The sequence below is a fragment of the Pocillopora damicornis genome, chromosome 10 (assembly GCF_964200805.1).
Source record: "Pocillopora damicornis chromosome 10, jaPocDami1.2, whole genome shotgun sequence".
NCBI classification, from domain to species: domain Eukaryota; kingdom Metazoa; phylum Cnidaria; class Anthozoa; order Scleractinia; family Pocilloporidae; genus Pocillopora; species Pocillopora damicornis.
Genome location: NC_142679.1, coordinates 8,846,861 through 8,861,580, shown reverse-complemented (window position 1 = coordinate 8,861,580; position 14,720 = coordinate 8,846,861). Strand labels below are relative to the sequence as shown.

Genomic DNA, 14,720 nt, shown 5'->3' with positions numbered 1-14,720 from the left:
CCGAATTTGGGCAAACGATACCTTCGGATTATGATTGCAGGGTAGATAACGCTCACTCCAAACACAGGTTGCATCATTCGGCGTCATACTTATCAGCCTTGAATGATAAACTTGTTAGTACAAGAATTGCACTTTGTTGCTAGTACACACATCGTTAAATCAAATTAGGGTTCGACCAAGTAACGTTTTAAAATCTTTAGTTTCCCTTCAATCGTATGAACGTTATGCCACTTGTTGCTACTGAACACATTCCATAAGTCATTGCGAATGATAATGCAAGAAAGATGTGTTTTATTTCAATAATAATCATAATAATAATACGTGTTTTTTAACCAGGGTGACCTCTTCAGCATAAAATGCTGCTATGCTATGCTGCTATAAGGGCCCTGCAAAAAAAAAAAAACTGAAAAAAAGCCTAAATACAGTCACCAACTTTAAAAGTAATTAAAAATTTTGGGATCTATAGAATTCCAAAATTAAGATTTGCATCTATTATCACACCAAGGTATGTAATGTTGTGCTTGATTTATCGGATTCTCCCGGAGGAATAAGCTAAATGGCCCGTTTGACAAGGTAGCCGAAGCGATTCGTCGTTGAGTGCCAAAAACAACGTATTCGGTCTTTACATTCAAGGCTTCAAGTCTAGGCTTTACTTGCCCCATATTAAGGTAGTCTGTACTCATCATAATAGCTCTTTTATTGAAAAACATTTTCATGGTACTACTACATTATCATAGTTCTAATCTGGTACGTGAACTATGTTTGGTCAGTTTAGCGGGTCGTAGTTCACTGCACAGCCCGCTAATTTCAAATTTCCCCACGTCTCGGCAGTTCGGAAAGTCGCAAAACTCTCAAACACACAGTTAGTTATACAACTAACTTATTCTTATCTTTCTCTTCACCATGCTCCTACCAATTGCGTGGCTCCATTTTCTGCATATAAGTACACACACAACCCATAATTTCCCCATTCGCTCTGAGGAAAGGCTAGCGCTCGGAACGTCAGATTTTAAACTCTTTATAGTGGCCAATTATTAACTCAGTTGATAATACTATTTTATCTTATTTCAAGTATTATACCTCCTACATCGACCAACCATCGACTTGACATGTCCAGTATATGTTTTTGCCGCCACTCAGTGACTCCTTCTTCAACGAGGAAGGAGAAACTGCGGAAAAGGATTATTTAAGTTATACACTCTTGACATCAGATGCTAATGACCCTGATAATATGCTTTTGCTCCGTCCTAAGAGAACAAAAACTTAATTAATGACCCTTCTCGGGAATACAGTCTCTTTCTCCAAGAAAGGGAAAAATAATCGAATCAGATCTTCATCACCTATTTTAATATAAACAATTTACAAAACAAATGTGATGAGCTGAAACGTTTGAACAATGAGATGAAATCCCACATCATTTTCATCTCAGAAACTAAAATCGACAATTCGTATCCCAAAGGCCAATTTGCCCTTTCAGGCTACACATTGTATCACCCCGCAGAGGTCGAAAGAAAGGAGATGGGGGACTTATAGGACACTTGGACTCCAACCTGCCCTCAAAGGAGCTCAATAAAGGTCACCTAAGCATACAAAAAGCTTGCAGCAAATACATCACTCTAGTGGAATTGTACAGCCCCCCTCCCGCCTAAGGAAATGCGGCTGTCAGCAAGTTTTACATTACTTAGAACGAGTAGAGGAGGAATTAAACGATATCTGTATGTGGGCGTCACTTAAGTGTCACACGTTCATACTTATCGGTGATCTAAATCTGGATAGAACGCTCGGAAGGTGGAATTCTTCCTTACGCGATTGGTTTAAGTTTTGATTCTGACTGGTTTAAAAAGTGGCGCACGTTTTCCGGAACAAGCACATAGTGTAGTGAAGGAAAGCCAAGGTAATATGGCATCACATTCGACACTCAAATAAAAATTTCCCTATTCGCACTGCATTGATTTGGATTCTCGGAATAAGCCAGTGGGTAATCTATCTGGAAGTCATATTAATAAAGGGGGTACGTTTTTGCAGAAACCGTGGTGCTGCGTTAGTGGGAGGGTGTAACAACTTCGTGAAACAAACAACAAAAAAACGAGAAAATGTTCCCGTCAGTTTTCAACGTAAATGTTAGAGTTCTTTGACGTGATTGGCTCATTTGGTTCTCGCGTACTGGATTTTTTATTGACATTGAAAGAAAATTTTTGTTTCAAACTTTTCGTAGGTGTCAATTTCCACACAAGTTTTCCATGTGTATGACCCCGATAACTTGGATGAGCAAGACTGCCATCATCATCCCGGCTGTAAAAAAATCCATCTAAGAAAAAAGAGGCTAGAGTCTAAACCCCCGTGTGAATTAACCACAACATTTGGCTGAAATAAAAACTCCGAAACTTCTTAAAATTCCAAACAAAGGAGTAACAAATTTAAGCGAACGAAAACTTGGATATTGAATCTAACATAACGCATCAGCGTACTCGATGGATTCTTATTCAAATTTTGACAATGCTATTTGCTGTACAGAAGTTGGGTTCCGGCTTAATGTATATTGACTTTTGTTCACCCTGACTGTCCTACCCAGACGGTGAGAGATTTCATGTCCCCAAGGTAAATGTTTTGCCTCTTCATTGATTATGTTGGATAACTGGGGAATGTAATGTTGAGTAGTAAAAACTAAAGCAGAACTTGTCAATGCTTGGTGGATAATAAGTGTTATACTGATAATTTTATGAAAATTAAACCAGGATGCTAAACGGTGATTGAGCTTTAGTGTGAAAAGTAAAAATAAAGCGGAGAGTGGTGTCAAGAATAATTCCTCTCTAGCAAGAGAATTTCGTCCGCCATCTTGTTATACTTTTTTAATGAACTTCGTTTTTCTTGTAGCCGGCAATCGCTTAATGTAATGAAAGAAACGAATTCTTTTATCCCCCACTGTCACCCTGAGATTAAATTTGCCATCTACGCGCCACCAGCACAAGGGTGTCGGTGGCGCCTCCTTATTATGCTTAAAACCATGCTCCTGATTTTGCATTATGCTTCATTTAGTGGCTCACTTTAAGAGTGTGCAGAGCCCTTCCACCACCTCCCCCCTCGCCTTCCTCCCTACCACCGACAGGTAAAACTTACAAGGGATAAAAGGCTTGCTGTACTTAAGAACGAAACCTTTACTGGACCCAATCATCAGGCTACGCATAACCAGGCCCCAATAGATTGTGCCAGTAAAAGTAACGTATCATGGTACTAGCATTTCCCGATTTTTTTATAAATTATGCTTAAAATCATGCTCAGTTTTGAAAATTATGCTACATTTTATAAAGTATGCTTTTCAAATATGAAACACAAAACAAGTCAAAACTATGAATTTTTGCTCCGATAAAACATAACTACACATTTAATATGTTCTGACATTTTGTTGCTTGTGAAAGTGGGAACAAGGACCGATCCAATCTTTACTTCTCTCTAGACATTGTAAAATTGAAATTGACTGAACAATGGACCGACCTTGAAAATGATCAATCTCAGATCAAATGATCAAGCAAGTTATGACTCTGGTAAAGTTCCCTTGGAAAAAAAAAATATGTTGATTATGCTGTAAAAAGTGGAAAACATGAAATAGGAAATACGGCCTGGAAAGAGGGAATCTGTGATGAAAAGTGAATGCCACTGGAGAAAAGATCAGAAGCGCGGTCTTGGGTGGAATCATCTGCATGGGAGGCTGTACACACATTTGGCACACCCTCGCAGGGAAGATGGCCGCGTAGATCTAGTAGAAGAGCTTGAAGCTTATTTCCGTCTTCAATTTCATTTCTGCTGTGGCGGTCTGGAAAGAAGGAATCTGCGAATCTACTTTTGGGTAGGTGCTCAGAAACTTTTGCTCTGGCGAGTACAAACGATTCCTGTATTATATGATAATCAGACGACAACTTAGAATTATATTTTAATCTATTCCACTCCCTGAACTACATGTAGATTATAATAAGCATTTTAAAATTAACTTCAACGAAAGTTTGCAATCAAAATGCGGCTGAAGATTGTAATCAGTGGCCATTGTCTTCGGGGAGAGGACAATCAAACCATTGTGTGTTATCTCCGTCTAAAATCTCCCACATCCATAAAAGCCACTGAAGAGCTTTTGCTTAAACCTCTGATCACCTGAACTTCAAGCGATAGGAAATGACTGGATGGAAAATAATACTTTGTTGCTTTCCTTCTTGGAAGATCTCTCGGAAGAGGAAAAGATTTGAACGATTACCCACGGAAAACTACGATAAAAGCGAGGGTAAATGAAGCACCCGATTTTAGCATAATGCACATTTGCTTAAATGCCAGAGAACACTGCTTACGAGAACAGCTATCAATTCTTGATTTTATTCGCGCATGGACTTTGATATCTGTCGTGAGTTTTTTTCCCATTTGAACTAAAATCACTACTCCTTTATCGATGATATTTGATGGCAATTTAGACAAGAGGATAGCTCAGCATTTGAATATTTCTAAATTGTTTGACTTTACAACTGCAAGAGGACTGAGTTGTAAGACCCAAACAATCCCCTTCTTAGCACATCTCAGCAAAATGAGATGATGCAAAAAAACTGTTCATAGAATCGACTCGTTGTCATAATCAGTTGTCCATGTAGGTAGCTCTAAGATAATAGCATTTGGGTGCTATTCTGTAAATGAGAGACTAAAAAAAGTTTACTTGTGTTTAGTAAGGATGTGCTGATTTGAAAATCTACAATTGATTCCAAAGCAAAAACCGCAATGCAATATATTTGTCATGGGGCTTTGTGTATACAGAAAGGCCACCGCACTTAGAGCAGATAAAAGTCGTATCATTCGGCCATTTCTTGACCATGTTTAACCATGTTTTTCCAAGATATCATCTGCCTAAAAAACATGCTCCTCTGCATTCTAAATATCGACTGAAAAATATAACTTCAACTATAACTATTTATCCAGTCCATGGCGAGATTTAGTGGAGGTATGCTGCAAATATTAATAAATCGTTAAGTAGCCCATCTGCCTTTGGGTAATTGGGAAATAAGACAAAATTAAGAAAGCATTACTAAGGTTCTTGAGGTGCTACGAATGGTACAAACAGAAACGAAGATCGATTACGATTGTTTCTCTTTCCGACGTGGCTTGGACATTTATTATTATTCGTCATGTGTCACATCTCATAGCTATTCTTCGATATCAGGTAAAACTCGTGTCGTTCTCATCTTCCTTCTCGAAAGTGATGTTCTAAATTTACTCGACGATGTTGGCGTAAGAGAGTAATGGTATTAATCTTCCTTCATTGAAGCATTTGAACCCCGGTGATTACGGGTAAGAGGCTTCAGGCAGTCTTCTACTCTTATATCATACATAAACATAGTTAAACGCACATACCATACTTCAAATTTGATTGTCGGATTGATCTAACTACATTGTAAACACTTGTTCTTGAATTTGTGAAGAACACTTCTACATTATGCGTCATATAATTGTAGATAATTTTCGCTACGTGGCAGTTACGAAAGCAAACATGGCTTCAATTGCTAAATTAGCCATGCAACTGTGCACACCCAAAAATAACAAGAAATTCCAGCGCCTGCAGAGTCTATTTCGTGCTCTCTCTTTGCATAAAACAATCATAAACTGATTAAGTTCAAAGTTTCTTTATAATGCAGTACACGAAGCCAAATTTTCCTGTCCATCTTTCCACAATACGCTGCGTTACACTACTTCCATTGCACACAACTGGCTAACGGGACACTTCTACTATACTTATCAGAAGGTTTCACCCTAATATGTATATATATATATATATATATATATATATATATGTATGTATATAAAACATCACATTAGTTAATGATAGTGATTTATTCAAATTTCTTCTAATTGACTCGCTCTTTCTCTTTTACTTTGCAGAGTTAAAATTCCCTGTGCAGTGCACAGATGATTCCTGAGCAGTCGGCTCTAAGGTGTTAAGCGATCTTTCAGAGACAAAATAAATGCAATCCCTTCTTATTCTCTCCGAAATATTGTTCGTTCAATAATGTTCTCTTAACACAGTGTATCCATAGATCAATAATTCAACTGACAATGATCAGAATCTGACTGTTTGGAAGAAATGTACAGATGCCCGTTTCATGAGCAGTGAGGACTGTTGTTACAATGATCCAGTCATTCAAATAAAATAATAAACTCGAGTTGTGTGTCCGTTTGACCGACAATTTAGGAGGAAAAAGAAGAGTCGACAAAGAACGATTAAATGTGATGCTAATTCAGTCTCTGTAATTTCTAGAAAGATATTTGAGGTACCTCGTGTGGTGAACAAGATGACATAATTAAAATACAAAGCTACATGAATAGTGAACGTTCCCTTTAAAACATTGCACTTCATTTTTAATATTTGTCATTGACAAATGCAATTACTATAATTTTACAAAGCCTGAAAGCCAAGCTTTCAATAACTACCAAAATATGAGCGGCAGGATTTCTTTGAACCTTTTTTGTTTGACCTTTCATCAATATAAGCCCAAGGTACATAGAATTGTGCAATTTTGAGAATGCAGGATAAACTTAGAGTTTGGCCTTCTTTCGATAAGATATTCCGCGAATTAATGGAACAGCTCAAGATCAATGTTCACGGAAAACTTTTCCTATGATTTTAAAAGGTAGAATTCAGAAGAACCAAAGCAAATACCTAGCGTTCTATAACTTCAAAATACTAAAAACTGATTCTCCATAAGAATAACTCATGATCACCTTTCGATTCTCTAACGCTTGCCAATGACTTCACATTGATGGAAAGTCCTTCCTTCCACTAATACTTAAACCTTTTCTTCATGTCAATCGGTGAAATCTCAGGTCTATCATTTCAGCATGAAACGATTCTGTCAGACTCGAAATGACCTAGTGTTTGCAAGGAGCGTGGGGAATGTAAATTAAAACAAGATGACGTGTCAGCGCAGCTGGAATTAAACAGACAAAACAAAGCTTATTTTGAAAATACTAAACTGTTATTGCAGTCGGCGGGCGTCTGAAAATACGTTTACAAAATATTTTTCAGACTTATTATCTTACATTGTCATAAACATGGACTTCATTCGTATTATCATGCACACTCTTAAGTCGGAAAATTAAGAACTGTTCCATTCCTAAGTACTGCGTCGCTTTGGCTCAATAACACATTGCATTGAGTGTCTACTTATACATGTTTAAGAGAGATTGTTCCTGAAAAGAAGAGCCATTCACCTTATTTGAATCACTTTTCATGTAGGTGTATCAGTGTTTTGAAGTCTAATAGCAAAAAGAAAGGATGTAATTAAAATGTCATCACGTTTTGTTCTTTCAGATCAATGGAAATGGGCTACTTTGGCAGTAAAAAAGACTTGAATGACTGAGGTCGTGAGCTGGATATAACTGAAAGAATTGAAGACTATAGTTTAGAGCTTATTTTGGCTGAAAAACATTTCCCAACTGACTAGGCTTTTTCCTCAGCGGACTAATACCTCTCCAATTATTAACCCTGAATGCATTTGCTTCAGCTTTTAAAATGTTACTGGAATATATCTCAATTAAAATTCCTTGTATTTACAAGTGCAGAGAAAGGTGTAGTGCAATTATCATTTTAATCAAACACACCTTTTATTTTAATTGTGTTTTCGTTCCATTTTAACTCAAAGTTTCTACGTCACGTTTCTTATTTTGCCATAGCTTCACTATACTTTGGGGCAGAAAATCTTAGACTAGAATATACTCTCCCCACGAGATTGTTTAAGCAAATATGGTGTCCCACACCAAGTGTATGCAACACTTAGAAGACTAAAACCTCAGTATTACTGGTCTGATCTTGGTTAGTGAGTTGATAATTCTGATATATAATTCACTGTACTTAGGCTAGCACGCTTACACTCCTGATACCTTATTTGAATTTGACTATATATACAATGACTGTCTACTTCTGTGAACTAGTTTGCCAAATATATATACCATTTCAATATAGGGTTGCTGTATATAAATTGACAATTCAGGAGATAACTCTACTTCATCAACTAACAAAAAGATAGAGAAGCAGACAGTATATTGGATGTGATATGGGCCTGCCTGGAGAGGAAAATAGTTATTTTCAGGCAAACTAGTTGACAATTTTGAGAATATTGACATAACTTCCAAAGATATCACAGTTTTGTTCGTATTTTATGTTCTTACGGCTATTGAAGTAGGTATATTCTAGTCAGTATGACCAGATATTTCTTTGCTCCACACCTTTAGCAAGCACAGTTGTCAGTAGGTCAGAGCTGTCAGGGCTGTCTACAGAGCGATTGAATTCAAGCTGTTTATAAGAACTTCGGACACAAAGCCTTAGAGCCTTCTCTCTCATTCCTAAACTGTCTCAAGACGTCTCAGATCTTAAATTACTACTTGACTGTTTCAGAGACTCGTGCTTTAGGTTTCAAATTCAACAAACATCACAATTCATCACACGTTAAACTGCCTATTTTTATTTCAGAATATGCTTACCATCGATCAAAATGATCGTATACCTCATTCAAGTAATACTGTCCTTAACGTCTGCTGGTGATTTGGTTTCCTCTCACGGTTTGATTTTACGAGAAACTGCTTTCAAGTAACATCAACTTTTCGTTGTCTTAATCCCGTCAGATTATTCAGTTTTGAAAGTTAAAAAAAGTTACATCCAACTTGGATTAAGGAGAAAAAACACCACGGAGTTCGTCATTTTCCATTGATAACGCGGACATTTGCGTAAAATATTTAAAACGAGAGTTAAAAATGGAATTTAATTAGAATTCTTTTGTTATGGTGACAAAGCACAATAACTTTTTCCGTTTCAGCTGCAAGTCACGAGAGTCTCGAGAACAAGAGGTCATTGTGCGTAGGATGAAATTAGTTGAAGGGTTAGAGATTGAGGGAGGGGAGGGATGTGATGGAGTTTGTGCGGCTGAAGGTGAAATATGAGGTAACCTTCGTCGTCAAAATTTTGTTTCAAATTATTATGTTAGAACAAGAGTATTGACAATATATTCCATTTTTCCAGTCCAATATGGCAAAAGAATTAGTTCACGAGAATCTTCCTTTCTTCTTTTTTTATAGAAGAAAATGACCAAGTACATTGTGTAGGAAAATCACTGTCGTTACTAGGTACAATTTCCCTGTCGAAAGATGTCCTGAAATCTTCTTGCCTATAATGTAGAGATAATATCTTCTTCTCTCAACGGCCACAAAATCCTTTCCTTCTGCTCGACGAATTGCGCAATGTCCCCTGTTATCTCCTCAGATACGAACGCGAACAGGGAAATTAAGAAAATGACGAGTTTAATTTTCTCCTATGAGAGATTTCATCCTGCCTATATCTGGTAGGATACAAGTATAAAACCAATTAGATGCATGGAAAATGTGAGACGCTTCTAGAGAACGCTTTATGAAAACAAAACACTAAGGCCTGACAAGCCTCGCTTTCGCACAACTCATCCCGGGCTAACCATGTGTCATATTAGCACTCGAAGTGATATTTGTTGTCGGGGTTTTGTTCTCATGCCCAGGCTTATGAGGTTCAAGCCGTATTGCCCTACACACTGAGTACAGCTAATAACACTTTAATCCCTAAGAGTGACTAGCATCTAATTTCTCCATTCAATATCACCCCTGAGTCACACATTAAGGTCATGAGAATAAAGGAAATGATAATCGACTGAGGAACCTCTTGATTGTTAAACAAATTCTCCTTGCCAGCACATAAGGAAATATATAGAGAACAGTTTGGAGAATATGCATTCTGATATTGGAGTGTAAAGGGTTAAAGACGTCATGTAATAAGTTATATATATGTAGAGTACTGCTTGAATATATGATTGCATTAAGTACAAATGCCAAGTAAACATCATTCTGTGGTCTTCTACTCTTCCGCCCCGAAGGTTACCTTGTGTAACAAAAAAAAAACCTTTTTTAAGACTCCTCTACTCGCCGTTGCAGTCAAAACTAGTCTATTTTTCCTAGGAGGAATGAAAATAGCGAGGGAGAAATGGGATTGGAACTGATTTAAAAAAAAAATTTTGTTGGGAAAAGAAGCGCGCTGTGTATCTCCGCAAATCCGGATCCTCTGAGGTGATCAAATTGAGCAGATCTCTCAGCCTTACAGAACCCAAGTTGATCTGTATTATAATATAATTAACTGTCACTGTTTGACTTTATTGTCGTATTAATCATACTATTAAGGTTCCTTACGATAATGATTAAGCTCTGTTCTCCCCCTTTGTTTTTACATATCTTTTATACGTACGGTCCTTTCAATTTTGATTTAGACTTGGTAGATTCCTTTGTTTAATCCTGTTAGTCATGAAACCGCACTCGCCACCAACTGGCTCGATCCGGTTGCCGATTTTTGGTTCTTTACTCAGTGTAGCAAAAATTTCGTGGAGTCAATGTGAGAAATTATAACATACTGTTTTTCTTTATTAAAAGGACGTAAAGACAGCAGAGTGGCAATAATTCTTAATAAAGAAACCACAACTTTTAGTTTGCAAGACATGTTTCGACATTCTTATGTCATCTTCAGTTGTAAATGCGATTTTAACGGTTGTGCATTTGAATTTATATGAAATTACGTTACAAATTACTTCATATTGTTTACGTACGATTTGAATATTAAATACGAAAAAACGTGACAAAGCACGCGCTAGATGGGGAAAGAAGGAGAAAAGAAAAATAATGATAATAATAAGAAAAATTATTATGATAACAGAATCAAAAGGAAAGAGACAGCTCTAGATGCTTCAATTGCTGATTAAGGATGGGTTTGTCCCACTTAATATGCAATGCCTCTTTGATCTTAATTTCGTATTTCGAAGCGGCAGAATCTAAAATGGTGAAACATTCTGCACCACAAGAGTCGAGACAGGCCTTTGATGATTGTAGGTGCTTGTAAATGTGTGAAGTTTTATCAGACAAGAGGTGCTCACGAACCCGTGTACAGATGTGGCGAGTGGTCTCACCAATATAACTGGCATTACAGCCAGCACACGAAAATTTATAAACGACACGCGAACGTAGACCTGGTGGTACTGAATCTTTCACACTGAACAAGTTTCTGAGCTTAAACGTATTAAAGACTAACTTAATATCTAAATCAGGTCTACAATAACGTTTCAGTAGTTGCCTTAACTTGGTTTGAGCGATGTCAGAAAACCGCCCAACATAAGGAAGTTTAAAATAATGCGAAGAAGGTTTTCCGGAGTTTAATGTGGCGTTATGCGTGGGAGAAGGATTATAGCTCTTGGCCAGATGCCTGGAGATAATCCTGTCTATGACGCTGGAAGGGAAACAATTTTTCCGTAGCAAGAAAATAAGTTTTTGTACATCCTTGTGGAAACCAACCCAGGAATTATTGATCTTATATACTCTGTCAAAATTTTCTTTATTACATTTTAATTGCCACAGTCTCAGTCGTAGGTGACTTTGATAAATTCAAGCTATGCTCAATGCTTCGTAACTTATACTATTATCACTTTAGCTCATGGTGTGACGTAGTCATACCGTGAGGTTAACGTATGGACCTAAAATTTGCTCACTCTCTTGCTTACCTACTCACTCACCCGATTTCAGTTTTATCTGTCAGACAATTAATTTATGCATAGCAACTTTGATTAAACCCGTTATCCCCTGCCTCCCCCACTAGGTTTGTTTCTGTTACCAAAGTTGTGCTACCGTCTTCTGATCATATATCTGAAGGCAGGTGGGACAAAGGTGGGAATGTTTGCGTGAGTACATGAAGTTATCGACATAAATCAAAATTACATCCGTCGCAGCCGAACGCTGAAATGAATATCGAAATAGTTGGTTTTTCCTTCTTTAAACATGCAAAAAGAATACTAAACAGGAAAGTAAAGAGCCTAAAGTCTTAAAATCAACTAGAGACACAAAATTGTTGCTGAAAATCCAGTTTGTGCCCACGAAAGTAATAAAATTTAATATTTCGCTAATAAGATTCACGCAGCCAGACCAGGAGCGAAATAGCTCACAAGGTAATAGTGTAACAAAGAAAGGTAAAATCCAACGAGATACGTAACACCTCAAAACAGGTTAAATCAGATAGGCTTAATGAATATTGTAAAGACTCAGAAGATGGCAAATCAGCCGCAAAACGTGCAATATAGAGCCAAATGGGAGTCAAACACTTCGCGAAAATCATCTTGAAGACAAGACTGGTTGAAATCATTTGCCACAAATCGGTGCCACAAAAATCTCCATCTCAGCTGTTGGGACTGTTATCAAGGTAAATTTTAAGACTTTGGAGTTCTTTTCTTTCTTACTTTCTTGGGCACAGATTGCACGCTTTTAAAGATGACAATCAAATGGTCATTCAAGGTTCGTCATGCGTCATGGGAGGGGATGGCAAACAGTTCACGTACTCATCTGTTAATTGAATAGTAAAGACATAACACAAAGTAGCCTCAAGGAGCTTTTGATTATCTCATGGTATGACTTACTTTGAAGTTTACGTATGGACCTAACATTCACCCCCTCACTCAATCAAAGGAAACTGGGTATTAGCCTTCACCTTTTTGCATTCTTTTTTTCGGTTTCGCACGTTTTAACTGCAAATAACTAACGAGAATAATATCCAGTCCTTTTATCCGAAAGAGCTTTGTCATTGGTGCACATTAAATATCAATTTGATCATGTTGGTAATGTTTATTCACCGTTGACGTGTGTCAGAAATCTTTCATTTTTAAGGCAAAAGATTCTCAAATGGAGTAGTTTGCAAAAGTACCGGAACGAGGAACCCTCGATTGGATTTTGGCCATACAGATTATACTATGGGTGAAGCGGGACGAGAAGAGTGTACTATAACCCTCTATCACTTGTCAAAGGGGAACCGGAGAACAATTGACGAAATCACGTAATGAAATAATGCCCTAATGATATAGGCACATCCAGCTCTTGACTGTTACTAGCAGAATATAGCGTGAGTTACTGCGATCATGTGTATTCGGTGCAATCGATCACTTCACCGCTAGAACCGCAAAGCTACACAAACTGAAAGACGAGGAAATTGAAAGAAAACTAAGAACGGAAGATGTTTAACGTGTTGCAGACGTTCCACTTTTAAATTGAAAAAGGAAAGCTGTCTCTAACAGTTGTTAATCCACTCGATGTTTTTATTGCGGACGCCGTGGGTAATGACTTCTCATGCAAAAATTAACACAAGATCTACAAATAGTTTTGGAATCATAAATGGAGTATACATACATAGTTGAACTCCCTCGACGCTTTTTTTTCTTCCTGTTCGAAAGTTCTCACGTATATCCTACAAATATATGTGAGGTAGAGTCTTTTCTTTATAAACAATCCATTTGGGACCCAAGAAAACCAATTTTTTTGGCTACATTTTATGTTTGAAATGAAGGACCTCCATCCTTTGCGTAATTCAAGATGGCGGCACAAGTGTTAATTTTTTTTCAGGTGAAAGTCGACGTCGATCAAAAAAGCTGAATGACTCGAAACTTCTAACTTCTGAGTAGAAACTGCTGACCGCGTTTTGACGTTTTTGGTGAGCACACCAAACGTGGATCTAAAACTCTCCATTGACTTATATTCACCCTGACTGTCCGACCCAGACGCATGCTGCGCATACCAGCGATAAAAGGTAAGAGATTTCATGCCCTCAAGGTAAATATTTTGCCTCTTCATTGATTATGTTGGATAGCTGAAGAATGTAATGTTGAGTAGTTAAACCTGAAGCAGAACTTGCAACGAATGCATGGTAGGAAATAAGTGTTATTCTGATAATTTTCTGAAAATTAAACCAGGATGCCAGACGGTGATTAAGCTTTAGGGTGAAAAGTAAGAATACAGTGAAGAGTGGTGTCAAGAATAATTTCTTATTTCAAAATTCTTGATTAGAAAGTCATATTTCATTGAAACATACTCTTCGTCTTCTTCCCAAGGTAAACCTTCTGGCAAGAGAGTTTTGTCTGCCATCTTAGTCCTGGAATTTCACTTCCAGTAGATCATTCTTTTTTAATGAACGTCGTTTTTCTTGTAGTCAGCGATCGCTTAAGGTAATGAAAGAAAGGAATTCGTTAATCAACCACTGTCACCCTGAGATTAAAATTTGCCTTCTTTTCTAGAAAGATTTGAGTAAGGTTCCATTTTGTTCTCAGGTAATTGACATATAGCCGTCATAGGAGGAACAATCCACCGAGAAGGCATCAGCTTGCTCGGTGGATTGTTCTTCCAATGTTGACTATGATCTTTGCTATGCAAAGGTTAATAAGCAACGTGCTCTATTGTGTACTTTTTGTGTACTTTCACTTTGGCGTCAAATGAAGAAAGTTAAATCCTCTGGCAAGAGAATTTTGTCGCTATCTCAGGTCTGCAATTTCAGTTTTAGTAGATCGTGTGTATATTTTAAAGGGAGCTTTGTTTTACCTGAGAAGTTCTGTCCTTTATTTAATAAAAGGAAACGAATTCCCCCATTATTTATCATCTCTGCCTACAGATTACAATTTTCAATTTTAGAGATGAGATTGACGAGGTCCTAATCAAATAATGAAAGAAATCGAATTCTTTTATCAACCATTTTATTTAAGAACTGCTCTTGTGAATGGTATCGAGGGCTCTTCATGAAATGAGCTACACGATCCCATTTAGGAATTTTTAGGAAGGGATCATATCCTAGTTAGTTTCTTGTGTAATAAGAGATACGACAAGCTATC

General features: G+C 37.4%; 1 long non-coding RNA gene and 1 pseudogene across 1 annotated transcript; both read right to left on the bottom strand.

Moving 5' to 3' along the window:
• LOC149038796 (uncharacterized) overlaps positions 1-14,720 on the bottom strand; it is a 43,149-nt pseudogene that overhangs the window by 21,482 nt on the left and 6,947 nt on the right.
• Positions 276-6,937, bottom strand: LOC149038799 (uncharacterized). Its single transcript, XR_016180512.1, has 3 exons — positions 6,748-6,937; positions 1,081-1,247; positions 276-386 (listed from the first exon to the last, which is right to left on the bottom strand). It is a non-coding gene; the product is annotated as an uncharacterized LOC149038799 (long non-coding RNA).